At 47.8% G+C, this 5,534-nt stretch overlaps 1 non-coding gene across 1 annotated transcript; it reads left to right on the top strand.

Annotated features, from left to right (window-relative positions):
* Nucleotides 1-5,106: 5,106 nt before the first annotated feature.
* Nucleotides 5,107-5,225, top strand: LOC112471316. The gene has a single exon (XR_003043238.1). It is a non-coding gene; the product is annotated as a 5S ribosomal RNA (ribosomal RNA).
* Nucleotides 5,226-5,534: the final 309 nt, after the last annotated feature.

The following is a 5,534-nucleotide window of genomic DNA, read 5'->3' as shown; positions in this document are numbered from 1 at the left end:
CCTCCCTCCCTTCCTTCCTTCCTTCCTTCCTTCTGAGTCTTACTATTTTTACCCACCTGGACCTGTCCCTGGATGTCACTCCCAGGGACTGCCCCATTTCCTTGCTCCCTTCTTTCAGTTGCTACCTCCTCTTTCTTACCTCCCGTTCACCCTTCAACCTACCCTGATCAGGCTGAAATAAGTAAGTTTTTGAAAGTAAGTCAATTTAGCAAAAACTATTCCTGTACTAGCAGGGCAAGTGGATCCGAGTTAATAAAAACATCTATCTAACTCCATTATCAAGAACCTAGTGCACACCTGGGAACATGCCAGACACGCATGTCCCTGCCCCAGGGCCTTTGCTCTATTCTCTCTTCCTGGAACATTCTCTCCCAAGCCCCAAATAACCACTTCTCCCTTAACCTCTCCTCCCTCAAGTTTTTGCTTAAATGTCATCTTCTCAGGGAAGTCTGGAGACTTCTTCCCTTATTTTCATCCATGTGTTTCATTCATTCATTTATTCATTCATCCATGCAGGGATTCAGTCGTTCTGTTTATTTCTGTATTTCCACATCTAGAACAGTGCTGGCACACAGTAGGATCTCAAAAAAATATCTGTTGAATGAATAAATAAATGAACAAATGGACCAGATCATGAAGAGGGCACTGGCACTCACGGAACACGCAACACTTTTATAACAAGCCTCTGAAGCTTCGCCCTGGAAATTCCTCAGCAGGAGTCACTGGGAAGGTCAAGGGTCAAAGTACAGATTGTTCTCAGCTTGCATTCACCATCTTTACTCTTTTACTCTAGCCCCCCTGAACTCCCCAGGGCTTGGTCCACCGCCCTTCCTTTACATTCCTCAGCTCTGAAGTCCCCACCCCCTTTCAACACCCTGAATTCTTTCTGAGGATGGAATGGTCTGAATAATATTTTCCATGTTCCTAATCCGGCCGAAGAATGCAGATGACTCAAAAGCAGAGCGCCCAGCCAGGGAAGCGGAACGCAGCTCTCCAAATAGCCACCAGGGGGCGCCATTCCTCCACGGAGTTTAACGAAGGCCCCTCCGCAAGGAGCTGAAATTCGAGTGGGAGGCGAAAAGGCTTTTTGCCTGTGGTAGCTATCCTTGGGCGCGCCGCGGCTTCTACTTGCAGGTGATGGGACCGCTTGCTCTGATGCCTAGAAAGAAGTTGATTGTACAGGTTCTGTCCTGACTGTAGTTAGACCAGCGTTCAGACCCATACTTTGACAACTTTCTAGCTGGGTGACCCTGGACAAGTCACTTAACGTTTGGGAGCCTTCATGATCTCATCCATAAAACAATGACAATAATGGGCCCCCATTTCTGGGAGGCTGCAAGGAGATGCACCTTGCGTGCACCAAGGATGGATCTGATGCGGGACATGGTGAAACTGATCAGAGGTTGTTCATTACCATAGTGAGCAACTCAGAGCAATGGTTCTCAAAGTGTGTTCCAAAAGCAGCTCCAGGGAGCTTGCTAGAAATGCAGATTCTTAGCCACACCAAACCTTCTGATTAAGCTCTGGGGTGGGTCCCTCAGTGTTTTAAAAACCCTCTAAGTGATTTTGATGTGTGCTCAAGGCAGCTTAGAAAGGTAGAAATTCCCCCTGAATCATAGCCGTTTGAAGAGTTAAGTTGGAATCGGAGGGAAAAAAAGTCTTTCTGACTGTAAAGCTGCAACCTTTGATGTGTGTGCGTGTGCACGCACGCGCCCACAAGTCTCATTAATGGCCGAAATTCAGAAAATGCCCTTCTGAGTTCTCTTCAGAGCTCATTTAAAGCTTTCAGTGCCAGGGTTCCCAACCCTGGCTGCACATTAGAATCCGCTGGGGCTCTTTCAAAACTATACCGATGCCTGATTATTCTCTCCCCAGACCAATTAATCCGGAATTTCTGGAGACATCTGTGCTTTAAAAAACTCAGGTGATACCGCCGCCCAGTGAGGACTGACAATCACCAGACAGGAAGCACCATCTCGCTATTTATAATGACGCCTCCGGCGTGCGGGTAAGTGAGGGAAGTGCTGAGGTCACAGCGATCTGGGGATCGAGCCCGGTTTCCTCCTCTGGAGACTCAGAACTGCTACAGCTTCTCTTGTGTCTGTAGGATGAAAGAGGAAAAGCTACTGGGGGTAGGGGCGAGGCTTGGCCCTGGGAAGAAATGGTGTCGACTGAAAAATAATATCGACTAAGTGTTTCATCCCCAAAAGGATCTATTTGGGAAAAAGAAAAAGGTTGCAACCCAGAGCATGCAGACATGCCGAGCTATCTATGTGCACACTCTGCACATATTTAAGGGAAAAGGAAGTTCACGAAAGGAGAAGTTGGAACCATAGAGCCTTATTATACACAGAGTTCTTCTTCGCGTAGGGTTCTCGCGATGACGCAGAGCACGAGAACTTCCGTAAGCCCTAGCTCTTCCCAGACCTTCCCGAACAATGATGTTTGCTTGCAGTTCTGGTCCATCTTTATCCATGGTAATAAACAGAAGACCGCAAACAGTTGAGCGTTTACTGTGTGAGGAGCACAGTGCTAATTTTTTTAGAAGCACTATCTCAACACTCATCAAGTTGCCCACTTCATCGCTAAAGATCCCGAGACCTTAGGACATTAAACGTCATTGGGCCTGGCCATCTCCTGGTCAGTTACAGAGCCAAGACTCTTCAGCCCTGCACTGGAAAGCTGGGCTGGGACAAGGTGGGACAAACAGACACCCAGAAGGCAGCATTAAGGAGGTGCTCACGCTGGGGGATGTGCTAGTGCAGACTGGGTGCCTGAGGGCAAGCACCTCCTTAAATGTGAGGGACCCTGGGCCTTGCTGGCCTCTCCCCACTTCCAGTGCTGTTCCAGAGGCTGCCTTCTGAATTGCTAGGGTAGAGCCCACTCAGAATGAAGGAGGTGGCAGGGCACAGGCAGGTTTATTAAAAAAGCCTACATTTTGTTAACAGCAACAGAATTTTCTTTCCCTTAAGCAAGAACAAATTAATATATAAAAATATAAATGCATGCCAGGGAGGTGAGAGAATGATTAATAAGCAGTGTGCCGTGGGCTTATAGTGGAGCCACCAGAAGAAATTTAAATTGTGGGCCCTCGAGGCAAACTTTTCAAAGTCCATACCCGATTGCTTCCAAGAATGAATGAACAAATAGAGGAACAGTTTACCAAGTACCTCAAAAGGGCCTATGGAGCAAACAAAGGAACTGTGTAGGTGATGTCTACACTCAAGAAATTTAGAACCTCAGGTCAGAAAAGCAGATTAACTTAGAGAATTCATTAGTGCTTAACAGACAAAGCGGTGGATCCTCACTCTAAGGCCCTGTAATCTAACCAAACAGCGATCTGCATACTTTGCAAAGAAACCTAAGTGTGTTAACATTTTATTCCTGAATGGGAGTATTTTCTTAGATAACCAATACGTACGCATAGTACAAAATCAAAAGAGCAAATAGTGGTCTCCCTTCTCCCCTTGCAACCCACGCCCCAGCCTCTGACTCCCAGAAGCAGCCTCAGGTTCCCATTTCCGGTGCGTCCTTCTAGGAATTTCTTGCCTATACTTCACTAATTAAAATTGTGTTCCTGAGAGTCTGTCCACCATCCCACTTGATCTTGAGGAAGGGAGTGATGGACACTTGTACCCACTGGTCCTCAGATCAGCCTTGGTCCCAGTGTGCCTTGCCCAGGGTGGCTTTCTTTTAAAGTGACCCATTGTCCCAGTTTGCCTGAGACCGAGGGGTTCTTGGGATGCGGGATTTTCAGTTTTAAAACTGGAAGGATCCTGGGCAAACCAAAAAGACTTGGTCAGCCCAGTCTATTCCTTATAGTAAGTGTGATTCTAGCAATGGAAGATGCATGTTTTGCATACAATTTACCTTTTAACAACTGCTTCATCTGGAGTTCAAGGGTTATTTTGTTCCAAGGGGAGAAGGGGAGCTGGTCAAATTGAGCCAACTGAGAGACAGTGTGGAGTGTCTACTGTGCTGTCAGGAAGGGGTTTTCTAGGACAATCTCACAGTGTATGATTTATGCTCAACAGGCTGTCATCAGAATCGACTTGCCCATATAAGTTTCTTTCTGTATCAACAGGCAGTGCCTTTGTTAGGATGAAAACTAGATCACTGTGAAAAAGAGATTCCAATGTCAGCGTTTGACTCCTCAATGCCATCACCGGAAAAACCAGTTATTCAAGCAAAAGTATGTGGAGAGAGTCAGCAGTACCTCAGAAGGATGGAATCTAGGGAGGATTCTTAAAGGGTTGTTGGGTCTTTAACCAGGTGATTTCAAGACAGGTCTTGCAAGACAAGGAATTGGTTAGAATTGGCAGAGTTGACATATATATAGTTTTTGACTGGTGGGCACAGCAAAGCAAGGATTTTGCAGTGAGTCTGGACAAGCAACTTATTAGCTTTGATAAGTCGGCTATTTTGGTTGGTTCACAGTCATACATTCCAGTAACAGGTATTTCCTGGAGCAGGTAGCTGGCTCCCAGACCCGTGTAGCACAGAAGCAGGAAGGGATACTGGTTTCAGTCTAGCCGGACGGGCAGCTCTGCACCGCATCGTCATTTAGGCACCTCGGTTCCTTCTACCCTCTTGCTCTGCCATCCCCAGGGGGTCGTGAATGTCTGCTTGGTCGGTACCGAGTCATCCCCTTGTCCTCACTCCAGCCTGGGATACACTCAAGCAGGAGAGCAGCACCTCAATGCCTAGAAGATTGTCAAGCAGGTTCTCTCCTACCTTGCTCAGGAAAGAAGCAGTTCAGCACAGACTCAGACAACCCTGGATTCAAATTCAGCCCTGCCACCTTCGGGCCGTGTGACCTCGGGCGAATTGCTTCCTTTCTGAGCCCATTGACTGAGCCAGCTGCACCTTAGTCACCTGGCCACACTGAGCCGCGCGTGTCCCACGTGTGGGATCGGTCCTAGGCCAGGGATGCCCTGCAAAGAGATGTGCTTAAACGTCAGTGCATTTGAGAGGTGATAGTCAGGGACACGGAGACTGACATTCCACGAATGATCTCCCCAATAAATCTGTTCTTATGATTGTGGTAAGTGCTGAGAAAAAAAAAAGAAAAAGAAAAGGTGTAAAGGGAGATTAAAACTGGGGAGGGTCTACGGCCATGCCACCCTGAACGTGCCCGATCTTGTCTGGCCTCGGAAGCTAAGCAGGGTCGGGCCTGGTTAGTACTCGGATGGGAGACCACCTAGGAAGACCAGGTGCTGTAGGCGTAAAAAAATAAAAATAAATAAATAATAAAACTGGGGAGAGGGGTGCTAACTTAGTTGGGGTGGTCAGAGGAGGCTTTTCCAGGAAAATAGCACTGAAATGGGGAAGTAAATGGATCTGTTGCGGCCAGGCTCACAGGGAGGCCCAGCGGGGAGCAGCGGACAAGACAGGCCCACGATGACGATGGTGTGAGCTCAGGCTGTGGTGGGGAGCAGGGAGGGTGCTGAGGAGAAGCTGGGCTCAGACTGATTTCGAGGTGAAAGCCTTAGTCTACTGTTGGATTGTGTGTGTGTGTGTCTCCACGCACACAC

Source organism: Pteropus alecto, unplaced genomic scaffold (assembly GCF_000325575.1).
Source record: "Pteropus alecto unplaced genomic scaffold, ASM32557v1 scaffold45, whole genome shotgun sequence".
In the NCBI taxonomy this organism is placed as follows: Eukaryota; Metazoa; Chordata; class Mammalia; order Chiroptera; family Pteropodidae; genus Pteropus; species Pteropus alecto.
Note: the sequence above shows the minus strand (reverse complement) of the source record. Positions and strands in the feature narration are given on the sequence as shown.